The 19,574-nt window shown below is 30.0% G+C and overlaps 10 non-coding genes across 10 annotated transcripts; all 10 read right to left on the bottom strand.

Moving 5' to 3' along the window:
• Positions 1 to 1,251: 1,251 nt before the first annotated feature.
• Positions 1,252 to 1,323, bottom strand: TRNAQ-CUG (transfer RNA glutamine (anticodon CUG)). Its single transcript has one exon. It is a non-coding gene; the product is annotated as a tRNA-Gln (tRNA).
• Positions 1,324 to 3,139: 1,816 nt separating this feature from the next.
• TRNAQ-CUG (transfer RNA glutamine (anticodon CUG)) lies at positions 3,140 to 3,211 on the bottom strand. Its single transcript has one exon. It is a non-coding gene; the product is annotated as a tRNA-Gln (tRNA).
• A 1,814-nt stretch (positions 3,212 to 5,025) lies between these two features.
• Positions 5,026 to 5,097, bottom strand: TRNAQ-CUG (transfer RNA glutamine (anticodon CUG)). The gene has a single exon. It is a non-coding gene; the product is annotated as a tRNA-Gln (tRNA).
• A 1,816-nt stretch (positions 5,098 to 6,913) lies between these two features.
• Positions 6,914 to 6,985, bottom strand: TRNAQ-CUG (transfer RNA glutamine (anticodon CUG)). Its single transcript has one exon. It is a non-coding gene; the product is annotated as a tRNA-Gln (tRNA).
• Positions 6,986 to 8,797: 1,812 nt separating this feature from the next.
• On the bottom strand, positions 8,798 to 8,869 carry TRNAQ-CUG (transfer RNA glutamine (anticodon CUG)). Its single transcript has one exon. It is a non-coding gene; the product is annotated as a tRNA-Gln (tRNA).
• A 1,814-nt stretch (positions 8,870 to 10,683) lies between these two features.
• Positions 10,684 to 10,755, bottom strand: TRNAQ-CUG (transfer RNA glutamine (anticodon CUG)). Its single transcript has one exon. It is a non-coding gene; the product is annotated as a tRNA-Gln (tRNA).
• A 1,813-nt stretch (positions 10,756 to 12,568) lies between these two features.
• TRNAQ-CUG (transfer RNA glutamine (anticodon CUG)) lies at positions 12,569 to 12,640 on the bottom strand. Its single transcript has one exon. It is a non-coding gene; the product is annotated as a tRNA-Gln (tRNA).
• A 1,817-nt stretch (positions 12,641 to 14,457) lies between these two features.
• On the bottom strand, positions 14,458 to 14,529 carry TRNAQ-CUG (transfer RNA glutamine (anticodon CUG)). Its single transcript has one exon. It is a non-coding gene; the product is annotated as a tRNA-Gln (tRNA).
• Positions 14,530 to 16,343: 1,814 nt separating this feature from the next.
• On the bottom strand, positions 16,344 to 16,415 carry TRNAQ-CUG (transfer RNA glutamine (anticodon CUG)). The gene has a single exon. It is a non-coding gene; the product is annotated as a tRNA-Gln (tRNA).
• A 1,814-nt stretch (positions 16,416 to 18,229) lies between these two features.
• TRNAQ-CUG (transfer RNA glutamine (anticodon CUG)) lies at positions 18,230 to 18,301 on the bottom strand. The gene has a single exon. It is a non-coding gene; the product is annotated as a tRNA-Gln (tRNA).
• Between the last annotated feature and the right edge of the window lie 1,273 nt (positions 18,302 to 19,574).

Below are 19,574 nucleotides of genomic sequence, written 5' to 3'. Positions count from 1 at the left end.
AAAGATCAAAGTGGAGTGGTTACCAATACACCAAGAAACCACATTAATTAGGGAACATCTAAAAAAAAAATTCTAAAATGTTAGATTCTTAGAAGACACATTTTATTGAAGTTATTGTACATATATTAACATCAATGCTTATTTGGATTACACAGTAAAATTCATATAATTACAAACATTTCTATAACTACCTTTTTTTTAGATTTTAGTACATATTTACAATAATCAGTGATTTAAAAAATGTATTATATGTATAAAAAAGAATTTTTTTTATCAATCAAGGACTTAAACTGAAGGTACTAAAATGCACCTGTTCCCACCGAGATTTGAACTCAATTTACTGGATTCAGAGTACAGAGTGCTAACCATAACACCATGGAATCTCCCTTCTAATAACACATATAAAACTTTCTCTCAGAGTGTAAGATCTTAATTTCTACAAGATACAGAAATATTCATTCAGAGAGATATGTACTACATTGTATTTACAAATAAAACCATTAGGACCTACCAATTTGTATATACAGATTATTGGTTTCAGAGTCCAGAATTGTTAACAGTACACCATGAAAGCTCATTCATATGGTGGCATGTAAAAAATTTTCTCACAGTGTAAGATTCTTAGAGGTTACATTTTATTGGAATTATATTACAGATAAACCTGTCTCTCAGTGTGTATGATTCTTAATTTATGCAATTTATAGATATTTTCTTTCTCAGAGATATGAACTGCATAATACTTACAAAAAACAATAGGACCTACCAAGATGTAAATACAAATCATGGATTCAGAGTCCAAAATGGTTAAAAATACACCAGGAAACCTCATTCATGAGGAAGCATTTAAACAGTTTTTATTAGAATGTACTCTCAGAGAAATATAAACTGAACGGTACTTACAAAAAACCAATAGGACCTACCAAGATTTAAATACAGATCACTGGATTCAAAGATCAGAGTGGTTACCAATACACCAAGAAACCTCATTCACGAGGGAGAGCTAAACATTTTTTTCTAAAATGTTAGATTCTTAGAAGACACATTTTATTGCAATTATTGTACATATATTTACATCAACGCTTATTTGGGTTATATAGTAAAATTCATATAATTACATACATTTCTATAACTACCTTTTTTAGCTTTTCGTACATATTTACAAAAATCAGTGATTTAAAAAAATTATTATATGTATGAAAAAGAAGACTTTCTGGCAATCAGGAACTTAAACTGAAGGTACTAAAACACATCAGGTCCCACCGAGATTTGAACTCGGATCGCTGGATTCAGAGTCCAGAGTGCTAACCATTACACCATGGAACCTCTCTTCTAACACCAAATATACAACTTTCTCTTAGAGTGTGAGATCTTATTTTCTACAAGTTACAGGAATAATAATCAGAGAGATAAGTATTACATTGTATTTACAAAAAAAGCCATTAGGACCTACCAAATTTTTATACAGATTATAGGTTTCAGAGTCCAGAATTGTTAACAGTACACAATGAAACCTCATTCATATGGTAGCATGTACATTTTTTTTGTCAGAGTATAAGATTCTTAGTGGATACATTTTATTGGAATTAAATGACAGATAAACCTGTCTCTCAATGTGTAAGATTCTTAATTTATGCAATTTATAGATATTTTCTTTCTCAGAGATATTAACTGTATTGTACTTACAACAAAACCAATAGAACCTACCAAGATGTAAATATAGATCATGGATTCAGAGTCCAAAATGTTTATCAATACACCATGAAACCTCATCCATTAGGGAGCATCTAAATATTTTTATAAGAATGTACTCTCAGAGAGATATGAACTGAATGGTACTTACAAAAAACCAATAGGACCTACCAAGATTTAAATACAGATCACTGTATTCAAAGATCAGAGTGGAGTGGTTACCAATACACCAAGAAACCACATTCATTAGGGAACATCTAAACATTTTTTTTCTAAAATGTTAGATTCTTAGAAGACACATTTTATTGAAGTTATTGTACATATATTAACATCAATGCTTATTTGGATTACACAGTAAAATTCATATAATGACAAACATTTCTATAACTACCTTTTTTTTTAGATTTTAGTACATATTTACAATAATCAGTGATTTAAAAAATGTATTATATGTATAAAAAAAAAGTTTTTATCAATCAATGACTTAAACTGAAGGTACTAAAATGCATCTGTTCCCACCGAGATTTGAACTCAATTTACTGGATTCAGAGTACAGAGTGCTAACCATAACACCATGGAATCTCCCTTCTAATAACACATATAAAACTTTCTCTCAGAGTGTAAGATCTTAATTTCTACAAGATACAGAAATATTCATTCAGAGAGATATGTACTACATTGTATTTACAAATAAAACCATTAGGACCTACCAATTTGTATATACAGATTATTGGTTTCAGAGTCCAGAATTGTTAACAGAACACCATGAAAGCTCATTCATATGGTGGCATGTAAAAAAATTTCTCACAGTATAAGATTCTTAGAGGTCACATTTTATTGGAATTATATTACAGATAAACCTGTCTCTCAGTGTGTATGATTCTTAATTTATGCAATTTATAGATATTTTCTTTCTCAGAGATATGAACTGCATAATACTTACAAAAAACAATAGGACCTACCAAGATGTTAATACAAATCATGGATTCAGAGTCCAAAATGGTTACAAGTACACCAGGAAACCTCATTCATGAGGAAGCATTTAAACAGTTTTTATTAGAATGTACTCTCAGAGAAATATAAACTGAACGGTACTTACAAAAAACCAATAGGACCTACCAAGATTTAAATACAGATCACTGGATTCAAAGATCAGAGTGGTTACCAATACACCAAGAAACCTCATTCACGAGGGAGAGCTAAACATTTTTTTCTAAATTGTTAGATTCTTAGAAGACACATTTTATTGCAATTATTGTACATATATTTACATCAACGCTTATTTGGGTTATATAGTAAAATTCATATAATTACATACATTTCTATAACTACCTTTTTTAGCTTTTTGTACATATTTACAAAAATCAGTGATTTAAAAAAATGATTATATGTATGAAAAAGAAGACTTTCTGTCAATCAAGAACTTAAACTGAAGGTACTAAAACATATCAGGTCCCACCGAGATTTGAACTCGGATCGGTGGATTCAGAGTCCAGAGTGCTAACCATTACACCATGGAACCTCTCTTCTAACACCACATATACAACTTTCTCTTAGAGTGTGAGATCTTATTTTCTACAAGTTACAGGAATAATAATCATAGAGATAAGTATTACATTGTATTTACAAAAAAAGCCATTAGGACCTACCAAATTTTGATACAGATTATAGGTTTCAGAGTCCAGAATTGTTAACAGTACACAATGAAACCTCATTCATATGGTAGCATGTACATTTTATTATCAGAGTATAAGATTCTTAGTGGATACATTTTATTGGAATTAAATGACAGATAAACCTGTCTCTCAGTGTGTAAGATTCTTAATTTATGCAATTTATAGATATTTTCTTTCTCAGAGATATTAACTGTATTGTACTTACAACAAAACCAATAGAACCTACCAAGATGTAAATATAGATCATGGATTCAGAGTCCAAAATGTTTATCAATACACCATGAAACCTCATCCATTAGGGAGCATCTAAATATTTTTATAAGAATGTACTCTCAGAGAGATATGAACTGAATGGTACTTACAAAAAACCAATAGGACCTACCAAGATTTAAATACAGATCACTGTATTCAAAGATCAGAGTGGAGTGGTTACCAATACACCAAGAAACCACATTCATTAGGGAACATCTAAACATTTTTTTTTTAAATGTTAGATTCTTAGAAGACACATTTTATTGAAGTTATTGTACATATATTAACATCAATGCTTATTTGGATTACACAGTAAAATTCATATAATTACAAACATTTCTATATCTACCTTTTTTAGATTTTAGTACATATTTACAATAATCAGTGATTTAAAAAATGTATTATATGTATAAAAAAGAAAAGTTTTTGTCAATCAAGGACTTAAACTGAAGTTACTAAAATGCACCTGGTGCCACCGAGATTTGAACTCAATTTACTGGATTCAGAGTACAGAGTGCTAACCATAACACCATGGAATCTCCCTTCTAATAACACATATAAAACTTTCTCTCAGAGTGTAAGATCTTAATTTCTACAAGATACAGAAATATTCATTCAGAGAGATATGTACTACATTGTATTTACAAATAAAACCATTAGGACCTACCAATTTGTATATACAGATTATTGGTTTCAGAGTCCAGAATTGTTAACAGTACACCATGAAAGCTCATTCATATGGTGGCATGTAAAAAAATTTCTCACAGTGTAAGATTCTTAGAGGTTACATTTTATTGGAATTATATTACAGATAAACCTGTCTCTCAGTATGTATGATTCTTAATTTATGCAATTTATAGATATTTTCTTTCTCAGAGATATAAACTGCATAATACTTACAAAAAACAATAGGACCTACCAAGATGTTAATACAAATCATGGATTCAGAGTCCAAAATGGTTACAAATACACCAGGAAACCTCATTCATGAGGAAGCATTTAAACAGTTTTTATTAGAATGTACTCTCAGCGAAATATAAACTGAACAGTACTTACAAAAAACCAATAGGACCTACCAAGATTTAAATACAGATCACTGGATTCAAAGATCAGAGTGGTTACCAATACACCAAGAAACCTCATTCACGAGGGAGAGCTAAACATTTTTTTCTAAAATGTTAGATTCTTAGAAGACACATTTTATTGCAATTATTGTACATATATTTACATCAACGCTTATTTGGGTTATATAGTAAAATTCATATAATTACATACATTTCTATAACTACCTTTTTTAGCTTTTCGTACATATTTACAAAAATCAGTGATTTAAAAAAAATTATTATATGTATGAAAAAGAAGACTTTCTGTCAATCAGGAACTTAAACTGAAGGTACTAAAACACATCAGGTCCCACCGAGATTTGAACTCGGATCGCTGGATTCAGAGTCCAGAGTGCTAACCATTACACCATAGAACTTCTCTTCTAACACCACATATACAACTTACTCTTAGAGTGTGAGATCTTATTTTCTACAAGTTACAGGAATAATAATCATAGAGATAAGTATTACATTGTATTTACAAAAAAAGCCATTAGGACCTACCAAATTTTTATACAGATTATAGGTTTCAGAGTCCAGAATTGTTAACAGTACACAATGAAACCTCATTCATCTGGTAGCATGTACATTTTTTTTGTCAGAGTATAAGATTCTTAGTGGATACATTTTATTGGAATTAAATGACAGATAAACCTGTCTCTCAGTGTGTAAGATTCTTAATTTATGCAATTTATAGATATTTTCTTTCTCAGAGATATTAACTGTATTGTACTTACAACAAAACCAATAGAACCTACCAAGATGTAAATATAGATCATGGATTCAGAGTCCAAAATGTTTATCAATACACCATGAAACCTCATCCATTAGGGAGCATCTAAATATTTTTATAAGAATGTACTCTCAGAGAGATATGAACTGAATGGTACTTACAAAAAACCAATAGGACCTACCAAGATTTAAATACAGATCACTGTATTCAAAGATCAGAGTGGAGTGGTTACCAATACACCAAGAAACCACATTCATTAGGGAACATCTAAAAAAAAAATTCTAAAATGTTAGATTCTTAGAAGACACATTTTATTGAAGTTATTGTACATATATTAACATCAATGCTTATTTGGATTACACAGTAAAATTCATATAATGACAAACATTTCTATAACTACCTTTTTTTTAGATTTTAGTACATATTTACAATAATCAGTGATTTAAAAAATGTATTATATGTATAAAAAAAAAGTTTTTATCAATCAAGGACTTAAACTGAAGGTACTAAAATGCACCTGTTCCCACCGAGATTTGAACTCATTTTACTGGATTCAGAGTGCAGAGTGCTAACCATAACACCATGGAATCTCCCTTCTAATAACACATATAAAACTTTCTCTCAGAGTGTAAGATCTTAATTTCTACAAGATACAGAAATATTCATTCAGAGAGATATGTACTACATTGTATTTACAAATAAAACCATTAGGACCTACCAATTTGTATATACAGATTATTGGTTTCAGAGTCCAGAATTGTTAACAGTACACCATGAAAGCTCATTCATATGGTGGCATGTAAAAAAATTTCTCACAGTGTAAGATTCTTAGAGGTTACATTTTATTGGAATTATATTACAGATAAACCTGTCTCTCAGTATGTATGATTCTTAATTTATGCAATTTATAGATATTTTCTTTCTCAGAGATATAAACTGCATAATACTTACAAAAAACAATAGGACCTACCAAGATGTTAATACAAATCATGGATTCAGAGTCCAAAATGGTTACAAATACACCAGGAAACCTCATTCATGAGGAAGCATTTAAACAGTTTTTATTAGAATGTACTCTCAGAGAAATATAAACTGAACAGTACTTACAAAAAACCAATAGGACCTACCAAGATTTAAATACAGATCACTGGATTCAAAGATCAGAGTGGTTACCAATACACCAAGAAACCTCATTCACGAGGGAGAGCTAAACATTTTTTTCTAAAATGTTAGATTCTTAGAAGACACATTTTATTGCAATTATTGTACATATATTTACATCAACGCTTATTTGGGTCAAATATAGTAAAATTCATATAATTATATACATTTCTATAACTACCTTTTTTAGCTTTTCGTACATATTTACAAAAATCAGTGATTTAAAAAAATGATTATATGTATGAAAAAGAAGACTTTCTGTCAATCAGGAACTTAAACTGAAGGTACTGAAACATATCAGGTCCCACCGAGTTTTCAACTCGGATCGCTGGATTCAGAGTCCAGAGTGCTAACCATTACACCATGGAACCTCTCTTCTAACACAACATATACAACTTTCTCTTAGAGTGTGAGATCTTATTTTCTACAAGTTACAGGAATAATAATCATAGAGATAAGTATTACATTGTATTTACAAAAAAAGCCATTAGGACCTACCAAATGTTTATACAGATTATAGGTTTCAGAGTCCAGAATTATTAACAGTACACAATGAAACCTTATTCATATGGTAGCATGTACATTTTTGGTCAGAGTACAAGATTCTTAGTGGATACATTTTATTGGAATTAAATGACAGATAAACCTGTCTCTCAGTGTGTAAGAGTCTTAATTTATGCAATTTATAGATATTTTCTTTCTCAGAGATATTAACTGTATTGTACTTACATCAAAACCAATATAACCTACCAAGATGTAAATATAGATCATGGATTCAGAGTCCAAAATGTTTAACAATACACCATGAAACCTCATCCATTAGGGAGCATCTAAATATTTTTATAAGAATGTACTCTCAGAGAGATATGAACTGAATTGTACTTACAAAAAACCAATAGGACCTACCAAGATCTAAATACAGATCACTATATTCAAAGATCAGAGTGGAGTGGTTACCAATACACCAAGAAACCAAATTAATTAGGGAACATCTAAAAAAAAAATCTAAAATGTTAGATTCTTAGAAGACACATTTTATTGAAGTTATTGTACATATATTAACATCAATGCTTATTTGGATTACACAGTAAAATTCATATAATTACAAACATTTCTATAACTACCTTTTTTTTATTTTAGTACATATTTACAATAATCAGTGATTTAAAAAATGTATTATATGTATAAAAAAGAAATTTTTATATCAATCAAGGACTTAAACTGAAGGTACTAAAATGCACCTGGTGCCACCGAGATTTGAACTCAATTTACTGGATTCAGAGTATAGTGTGCTAACCATAACACCATGGAATCTCCCTTCTAATAACACATATAAAACTTTCTCTCAGAGTGTAAGATCTTAATTTCCACAAGATACAGAAATATTCATTCAGAGAGATATGTACTACATTGTATTTACAAATAAAACCATTAGGACCTACCAATTTGTATATACAGATTATTGGTTTCAGAGTCCAGAATTGTTAACAGTTCACCATGAAAGCTCATTCATATGGTGGCATGTAAAAATTTTTCTCACAGTGTAAGATTCTTAGAGGTTACATTTTATTGGAATTATATTACAGATAAACCTGTCTCTCAGTGTGTATGATTCTTAATTTATGCAATTTATAGATATTTTCTTTCTCAGAGATATGAACTGCATAATACTTACAAAAAAACAATAGGACCTACCAAGATGTAAATACAAATCATGGATTCAGAGTCCAAAATGGTTAAAAATACACCAGGAAACCTCATTCATGAGGAAGCATTTAAACAGTTTTTATTAGAATGTACTCTCAGAGAAATATAAACTGAACAGTACTTACAAAAAACCAATAGGACCTACCAAGATTTAAATACAGATCACTGGATTCAAAGATCAGAGTGGTTACCAATACACCAAGAAACCTCATTCACGAGGGAGAGCTAAACATTTTTTTCTAAAATGTTAGATTCTTAGAAGACACATTTTATTGCAATTATTGTACATATATTTACATCAACGCTTATTTGGGTTATATAGTAAAATTCATATAATTACATACATTTCTATAACTACCTTTTTTAGCTTTTCGTACATATTTACAAAAATCAGTTATTTAAAAAAATTATTATATGTATGAAAAAGAAGACTTTCTGTCAATCAGGAACTTAAACTGAAGGTACTAAAACACATCAGGTCCCACCGAGATTTGAACTCGGATCGCTGGATTCAGAGTCCAGAGTGCTAACCATTACACCATGGAACCTCTATTCTAACACCAAATATACAACTTTCTCTTAGAGTGTGAGATCTTATTTTCTACAAGTTACAGGAATAATAATCAGAGAGATAAGTATTACATTGTATTTACAAAAAAAAGCCATTAGGACCTACCAAATTTTTATACAGATTATAGGTTTCAGAGTCCAGAATTGTTAACAGTACACAATGAAACCTCATTCATATGGTAGCATGTACATTTTTGGTCAGAGTATAAGATTCTTAGTGGATACATTTTATTGGAATTAAATGACAGATAAACCTGTCTCTCAGTGTGTAAGAGTCTTAATTTATGCAATTTATAGATATTTTCTTTCTCAGAGATATTAACTGTATTGTACTTACAACAAAACCAATATAACCTACCAAGATGTAAATATAGATCATGGATTCAGAGTCCAAAATGTTTACCAATACACCATGAAGCCTCATCCATTAGGGAGCATCTAAATATTTTTATAAGAATGTACTCTCAGAGAGATATGAACTGAATGGTACTTACAAAAAACCAATAGGACCTACCAAGATTTAAATACAGATCACTGTATTCAAAGATCAGAGTGGAGTGGTTACTAATACACCAAGAAACCACATTCATTAGGGAACATCTAAAAAAAAATTCTAAAATGTTAGATTCTTAGAAGACACATTTTATTGAAGTTATTGTACATATATTAACATCAATGCTTATTTGGATTACACAGTAAAATTCATACAATTACAAACATTTCTATAACTACCTTTTTTTAGATTTTAGTACATATTTACAATAATCAGTGATTTATAAAATGTATTATATGTATAAAAAAGAAAAGTTTTTGTCAATCAAGGACTTAAACTGAAGGTACTAAAATGCACCTGGTGCCACCGAGATTTGAACTCAATTTACTGGATTCAGAGTACAGAGTGCTAACCATAACACCATGGAATCTCCCTTCTAATAACACATATAAAACTTTCTCTCAGAGTGTAAGATCTTAATTTCTACAAGATACAGAAATATTCATTCAGAGAGATATGTACTACATTGTATTTACAAATAAAACCATTAGGACATACCAATTTGTATATACAGATTATTGGTTTCAGAGTCCAGAATTGTTAACAGTTCACCATGAAAGCTCATTCATATGGTGGCATGTAAAAAATTTTCTCACAGTGTAAGATTCTTAGAGGTTACATTTTATTGGAATTATATTACAGATAAACCTGTCTCTCAGTGTGTATGATTCTTAATTTATGCAATTTATAGATATTTTCTTTCTCAGAGATATGAACTGCATAATACTTACAAAAAAACAATAGGACCTACCAAGATGTAAATACAAATCATGGATTCAGAGTCCAAAATGGTTAAAAATACACCAGGAAACCTCATTCATGAGGAAGCATTTAAACAGTTTTTATTAGAATGTACTCTCAGAGAAATATAAACTGAACGGTACTTACAAAAAACCAATAGGACCTACCAAGATTTAAATACAGATCACTGGATTCAAAGATCAGAGTGGTTACCAATACACCAAGAAACCTCATTCACGAGGGAGAGCTAAACATTTTTTTCTAAAATGTTAGATTCTTAGAAGACACATTTTATTGCAATTATTGTACATATATTTACATCAACGCTTATTTGGGTTATATAGTAAAATTCATATAATTACATACATTTCTATAACTACCTTTTTTAGCTTTTCGTACATATTTACAAAAATCAGTGATTTAAAAAAATTATTATATGTATGAAAAAGAAGACTTTCTGTCAATCAGGAACTTAAACTGAAGGTACTAAAACACATCAGGTCCCACCGAGATTTGAACTCAGATCGCTGGATTCAGAGTCCAGAGTGCTAACCATTACACCATGGAACCTCTCTTCTAACACCAAATATACAACTTTCTCTTAGAGTGTGAGATCTTATTTTCTACAAGTTACAGGAATAATAATCAGAGAGATAAGTATTACATTGTATTTACAAAAAAAGCCATTAGGACCTTCCAAATTTTTATACAGATTATAGGTTTCAGAGTCCAGAATTGTTAACAGTACACAATGAAACCTCATTCATATGGTAGCATGTACATTTTTGGTCAGAGTATAAGATTCTTAGTGGATACATTTTATTGGAATTAAATGACAGATAAACCTGTCTCTCAGTGTGTAAGATTCTTAATTTATGCAATTTATAGATATTTTCTTTCTCAGAGATATTAACTATATTATACTTACAGCAAAACCAATAGAAGCTACCAAGATGTAAATATAGATCATGGATTCAGAGTCCAAAATGTTTACCAATACACCATGAAGCCTCATCCATTAGGGAGCATCTAAATATTTTTATAAGAATGTACTCTCAGAGAGATATGAACTGAATGGTACTTACAAAAAACCAATAGGACCTACCAAGATTTAAATACAGATCACTGTATTCAAAGATCAGAGTGGAGTGGTTACTAATACACCAAGAAACCACATTCATTAGGGAACATCTAAAAAAAAATTCTAAAATGTTAGATTCTTAGAAGACACATTTTATTGAAGTTATTGTACATATATTAACATCAATGCTTATTTGGATTACACAGTAAAATTCATATAATTACAAACATTTCTATAACTACCTTTTTTTAGATTTTAGTACATATTTACAATAATCAGTGATTTATAAAATGTATTATATGTATAAAAAAGAAAAGTTTTTGTCAATCAAGGACTTAAACTGAAGGTACTAAAATGCACCTGGTGCCACCGAGATTTGAACTCAATTTACTGGATTCAGAGTACAGAGTGCTAACCATAACACCATGGAATCTCCCTTCTAATAACACATATAAAACTTTCTCTCAGAGTGTAAGATCTTAATTTCTACAAGATACAGAAATATTCATTCAGAGAGATATGTACTACATTGTATTTACAAATAAAACCATTAGGACCTACCAATTTGTATATACAGATTATTGGTTTCAGAGTCCAGAATTGTTAACAGTACACCATGAAAGCTCATTCATATGGTGGCATGTAAAAAATGTTCTCACAGTGTAAGATTCTTAGAGGTTACATTTTATTGGAATTATATTACAGATAAACCTGTCTCTCAGTATGTATAATTCTTAATTTATGCAATTTATAGATATTTTCTTTCTCAGAGATATGAACTGCATAATACTTACAAAAAAACAATAGGACCTACCAAGATGTTAATACAAATCATGGATTCAGAGTCTAAAATGGTTACAAATACACCAGGAAACCTCATTCATGAGGAAGCATTTAAACAGTTTTTATTAGAATGTACTCTCAGAGAAATATAAACTGAACGGTACTTACAAAAAACCAATAGGACCTACCAAGATTTAAATACAGATCACTGGATTCAAAGATCAGAGTGGTTACCAATACACCAAGAAACCTCATTCACGAGGGAGAGCTAAACATTTTTTTCTAAAATGTTAGATTCTTAGAAGACACATTTTATTGCAATTATTGTACATATATTTACATCAACGCTTATTTGGGTTATATAGTAAAATTCATATAATTACATACATTTCTATAACTACCTTTTTTAGCTTTTCGTACATATTTACAAAAATCAGTGATTTAAAAAAATGATTATATGTATGAAAAAGAAGACTTTCTGTCAATCAAGAACTTAAACTGAAGGCACTAAAACACATCAGGTCCCACCGAGATTTGAACTCGGATGGCTGGATTCAGAGTCCAGAGTGCTAACCATTACACCATGGAACCTCTCTTCTAACACCACATATACATCTTTCTCTTAGAGTGTGAGATCTTATTTTCTACAAGTTACAGGAATAATAATCATAGAGATAAGTATTACATTGTATTTACAAAAAAAGCCATTAGGACCTACCAAATTTTTGTACAGATTATAGGTTTCAGAGTCCAGAATTGTTAACAGTACACAATGAAACCTCATTCATATGGTAGCATGTACATTTTTTTTTGTCAGAGTATAAGATTCTTAGTGGATACATTTTATTGGAATTAAATGACAGATAAACCTGTCTCTCAGTGTGCAAGATTCTTAATTTATGCAATTTATAGATATTTTCTTTCTCAGAGATATTAACTGTATTGTACTTACAACAAAACCAATAGAACCTACCAAGATGTAAATATAGATCATGGATTCAGAGTCCAAAATGTTTATCAATACACCATGAAACCTCATCCATTAGGGAGCATCTAAATATTTTTATAAGAATGTACTCTCAGAGAGATATGAACTGAATGGTACTTACAAAAAACCAATAGGACCTACCAAGATTTAAATACAGATCACTGTATTCAAAGATCAGAGTGGAGTGGTTACCAATACACCAAGAAACCAAATTAATTAGGGAACATCTAAAAAAAAAATTCTAAAATGTTAGATTCTTAGAAGACACATTTTATTGAAGTTATTGTACATATATTAACATCAATGCTTATTTGGATTACACAGTAAAATTCATATAATTACAAACATTTCTATAACTACCTTTTTTTTTATTTTAGTACATATTTACAATAATAAGTGATTTAAAAAATGTATTATATGTATAAAAAAGAAATTTTTTTATCAATCAAGGACTTAAACTGAAGGTACTAAAATGCACCTGTTCCCACCGAGATTTGAACTCAATTTACTGGATTCAGAGTACAGAGTGCTAACCATAACACCATGGAATCTCCCTTCTAATAACACATATAAATCTTTCTCTCAGAGTGTAAGATCTTAATTTCCACAAGATACAGAAATATTCATTCAGAGAGATATGTACTACATTGTATTTACAAATAAAACCATTAGGACCTACCAATTTGTATATACAGATTATTGGTTTCAGAGTCCAGAATTGTTAACAGTTCACCATGAAAGCTCATTCATATGGTGGCATGTAAAAATTTTTCTCACAGTGTAAGATTCTTAGAGGTTACATTTTATTGGAATTATATTACAGATAAACCTGTCTCTCAGTGTGTATGATTCTTAATTTATGCAATTTATAGATATTTTCTTTCTCAGAGATATGAACTGCATAATACTTACAAAAAAACAATAGGACCTACCAAGATGTAAATACAAATCATGGATTCAGAGTCCAAAATGGTTAAAAATACACCAGGAAACCTCATTCATGAGGAAGCATTTAAACAGTTTTTATTAGAATGTACTCTCAGAGAAATATAAACTGAACGGTACTTACAAAAAACCAATAGGACCTACCAAGATTTAAATACAGATCACTGGATTCAAAGATCAGAGTGGTTACCAATACACCAAGAAACCTCATTCACGAGGGAGAGCTAAACATTTTTTTCTAAAATGTTAGATTCTTAGAAGACACATTTTATTGCAATTATTGTACATATATTTACATCAACGCTTATTTGGGTTATATAGTAAAATTCATATAATTACATACATTTCTATAACTACCTTTTTGAGCTTTTCGTACATATTTACAAAAATCAGTGATTTAAAAAAATGATTATATGTATGAAAAAGAAGACTTTCTGTCAATCAGGAACTTAAACTGAAGGTACTAAAACACATCAGGTCCCACCGAGATTTGAACTCGGATCGCTGGATTCAGAGTCCAGAGTGCTAACCATTACACCATGGAACCTTTCTTCTAACACCAAATATACAACTTTCTCTTAGAGTGTGAGATCTTATTTTCTACAAGTTACAGGAATAATAATCAGAGAGATAAGTATTACATTGTATTTACAAAAAAAAGCCATTAGGACCTTCCAAATTTTTATACAGATTATAGGTTTCAGAGTCCAGAATTGTTAACAGTACACAATGAAACCTCATTCATATGGTAGCATGTACATTTTTGGTCAGAGTATAAGATTCTTAGTGGATACATTTTATTGGAATTAAATGACAGATAAACCTGTCTCTCAGTGTGTAAGATTCTTAATTTATGCAATTTATAGATATTTTCTTTCTCAGAGATATTAACTGTATTATACTTACAACAAAACCAATAGAAGCTACCAAGATGTAAATATAGATCATGGATTCAGAGTCCAAAATGTTTACCAATACACCATGAAGCCTCATCCATTAGGGAGCATCTAAATATTTTTATAAGAATGTACTCTCAGAGAGATATGAACTGAATGGTACTTACAAAAAACCAATAGGACCTACCAAGATTTAAATACAGATCACTGTATTCAAAGATCAGAGTGGAGTGGTTACTAATACACCAAGAAACCACATTCATTAGGGAACATCTAAAAAAAAATTCTAAAATGTTAGATTCTTAGAAGACACATTTTATTGAAGTTATTGTACATATATTAACATCAATGCTTATTTGGATTACACAGTAAAATTCATATAATTACAAACATTTCTATAACTACCTTTTTTTAGATTTTAGTACATATTTACAATAATCAGTGATTTATAAAATGTATTATATGTATAAAAAAGAAAAGTTTTTGTCAATCAAGGACTTAAACTGAAGGTACTAAAATGCACCTGGTGCCACCAAGATTTGAACTCAATTTACTGGATTCAGAGTACAGAGTGCTAACCATAACACCATGGAATCTCCCTTCTAATAACACATATAAAACTTTCTCTCAGAGTGTAAGATCTTAATTTCTACAAGATACAGAAATATTCATTCAGAGAGATATGTACTACATTGTATTTACAAATAAAACCATTAGGAACTACCAATTTGTATATACAGATTATTGGTTTCAGAGTCCAGAATTGTTAACAGTTCACCATGAAAGCTCATTCATATGGTGGCATGTAAAAATTTTTTTCACAGTGTAAGATTCTTAGAGGTTACATTTTATTGGAATTATATTACAGATAAACCTGTCTCTCAGTGTGTATGATTCTTAATTTATGCAATTTATAGATATTTTCTTTCTCAGAGATATGAACTGCATAATACTTACAAAAAAACAATAGGACCTACCAAGATGTAAATACAAATCATGGATTCAGAGTCCAAAATGGTTAAAAATACACCAGGAAACCTCATTCATGAGGAAGCATTTAAACAGTTTTTATTAGAATGTACTCTCAGAGAAATATAAACTGAACGGTACTTACAAAAAACCAATAGGACCTACCAAGATTTAAATACAGATCACTGGATTCAAAGATCAGAGTGGTTACCAATACACCAAGAAACCTCATTCACGAGGGAGAGCTAAACATTTTTTTCTAAAATGTTAGATTCTTAGAAGACACATTTTATTGCAATTATTGTACATATATTTACATCAACGCTTATTTGGGTTATATAGTAAAATTCATATAATTACATACATTTCTATAACTACCTTTTTTAGCTTTTCGTACATATTTACAAAAATCAGTGATTTAAAAAAATTATTATATGTATGAAAAAGAAGACTTTCTGTCAATCAGGAACTTAAACTGAAGGTACTAAAACACATCAGGTCCCACCTAGATTTGAACTCGGATCGCTGGATTCAGAGTCCAGAGCGCTAACCATTACACCATGGAACCTCTCTTCTAACACCAAATATACAACTTTCTCTTAGAGTGTGAGATCTTATTTTCTACAAGTTACAGGAATAATAATCAGAGAGATAAGTATTACATTGTATTTACAAGAAAAAGCCATTAGGACCTACCAAATTTTTATACAGATTATAGGTTTCAGAGTCCAGAATTGTTAACAGTACACAATGAAACCTCATTCATATGGTAGCATGTACATTTTTGGTCAGAGTATAAGATTCTTAGTGGATACATTTTATTGGAATTAAATGACAGATAAACCTGTCTCTCAGTGTGTAAGATTCTTAATTTATGCAATTTATAGATATTTTCTTTCTCAGAGATATTAACTATATTATACTTACAGCAAAACCAATAGAAGCTACCAAGATGTAAATATAGATCATGGATTCAGAGTCCAAAATGTTTACCAATACACCATGAAGCCTCATCCATTAGGGAGCATCTAAATATTTTTATAAGAATGTACTCTCAGAGAGATATGAACTGAATGGTACTTACAAAAAACCAATAGGACCTACCAAGATTTAAATACAGATCACTGTATTCAAAGATCAGAGTGGAGTGGTTACTAATACACCAAGAAACCACATTCATTAGGGAACATCTAAAAAAAAATTCTAAAATGTTAGATTCTTAGAAGACACATTTTATTGAAGTTATTGTACATATATTAACATCAATGCTTATTTGGATTACACAGTAAAATTCATATAATTACAAACATTTCTATAACTACCTTTTTTTAGATTTTAGTACATATTTACAATAATCAGTGATTTATAAAATGTATTATATGTATAAAAAAGAAAAGTTTTTGTCAATCAAGGACTTAAACTGAAGGTACTAAAATGCACCTGGTGCCACCGAGATTTGAACTCAATTTACTGGATTCAGAGTACAGAGTGCTAACCATAACACCATGGAATCTCCCTTCTAATAACACATATAAAACTTTCTCTCAGAGTGTAAGATCTTAATTTCTACAAGATACAGAAATATTCATTCAGAGAGATATGTACTACATTGTATTTACAAATAAAACCATTAGGACCTACCAATTTGTATATACAGATTATTGGTTTCAGAGTCCAGAATTGTTAACAGTACACCATGAAAGCTCATTCATATGGTGGCATGTAAAAAATTTTCTCACAGTGTAAGATTCTTAGAGGTTACATTTTATTGGAATTATATTACAGATAAACCTGTCTCTCAGTATGTATGATTCTTAATTTATGCAATTTATAGATATTTTCTTTCTCAGAGATATGAACTGCATAATACTTACAAAAAAACAATAGGACCTACCAAGATGTTAATACAAATCATGGATTCAGAGTCTAAAATGGTTACAAATACACCAGGAAACCTCATTCATGAGGAAGCATTTAAACAGTTTTTATTAGAATGTACTCTCAGAGAAATATAAACTGAACGGTACTTACAAAAAACCAATAGGACCTACCAAGATTTAAATACAGATCACTGGATTCAAAGATCAGAGTGGTTACCAATACACCAAGAAACCTCATTCACGAGGGAGAGCTAAACATTTTTTTCTAAAATGTTAGATTCTTAGAAGACACATTTTATTGCAGTAATTGTACATATATTTACATCAACGCTTATTTGGGTTATATAGTAAAATTCATATAATTACATACATTTCTATAACTACCTTTTTTAGCTTTTCGTACATATTTACAAAAATCAGTGATTTAAAAAAATGATTATATGTATGAAAAAGAAGACTTTCTGTCAATCAAGAACTTAAACTGAAAGTACTAAAACACATCAGGTCCCACTGAGATTTGAACTCGGATCGCTGGATTCAGAGTCCAGAGTGCTAACCATTACACCATGGAACCTCTCTTTTAACACCACATATACATCTTTCTCTTAGAGTGTGAGATCTTATTTTCTACACGTTACAGGAATAATAATCATAGAGATAAGTATTACATTGTATTTACAAAAAAAGCCATAAGGACCTACCAAATTTTTGTACAGATTATAGGTTTCAGAGTCCAGAATTGTTAACAGTACACAATGAAACCTCATTCATATGGTAGCATGTACATTTTTTTTGTCAGAGTATAAGATTCTTAGTGGATACATTTTATTGGAATTAAATGACAGATAAACCTGTCTCTCAGTGTGTAAGATTCTTAATTTATGCAATTTATAGATATTTTCTTTCTCAGAGATATTAACTGTATTGTACTTACAACAAAACCAATAGAACCTACCAAGATGTAAATATAGATCATGGATTCAGAGTCCAAAATGTTTATCAATACACCATGAAACCTCATCCATTAGGGAGCATCTAAATATTTTTATAAGAATGTACTCTCAGAGAGATATGAACTGAATGGTACTTACAAAAAACCAATAGGACCTACCAAGATTTAAATACAGATCACTGTATTCAAAGATCAGAGTGGAGTGGTTACCAATACACCAAGAAACCACATTCATTAGGGAACATCTAAACATTTTTTTTCTAAAATGTTAGATTCTTAGAAGACACATTTTATTGAAGTTATTGTACATATATTAACATCAATGCTTATTTGGATTACACAGTAAAATTCATATAATTACAAACATTTCTATAACTACCTTTTTTTTAGATTTTAGTATATTTACAATAATCAGTGATTTAAAAAATGTATTATATGTATAAAAAAAAAGTTTTTATCAATCAAGGACTTAAACTGAAGTTACTAAAATGCACCTGTTCCCACCGAGATTTGAACTCAATCTACTGGATTCAGAGTACAGAGTGCTAACCTTAACACCATGGAATCTCCCTTCTAATAACACATATAAAACTTTCTCTCAGAGTGTAAGATCTTAATTTCTACAAGATACAGAAATATTCATTCAGAGAGATATGTACTACATTGTATTTACAAATAAAACCATTGGGACCTACCAATTTGTATATACAGATTATTGGTTTCAGAGTCCAGAATTGTTAACAGTACACCATGAAAGCTCATTCATATGGTGGCATGTAAAAAATGTTCTCACAGTGTAAGATTCTTAGAGGTTACATTTTATTGGAATTATATTACAGATAAACCTGTCTCTCAGTGTGTATGATTCTTAATTTATGCAATTTATAGATATTTT

Source organism: Pseudophryne corroboree, chromosome 11, assembly GCF_028390025.1.
Source record: "Pseudophryne corroboree isolate aPseCor3 chromosome 11, aPseCor3.hap2, whole genome shotgun sequence".
NCBI classification, from domain to species: domain Eukaryota; kingdom Metazoa; phylum Chordata; class Amphibia; order Anura; family Myobatrachidae; genus Pseudophryne; species Pseudophryne corroboree.
This window is presented reverse-complemented; position numbering and strand designations above follow the sequence as displayed.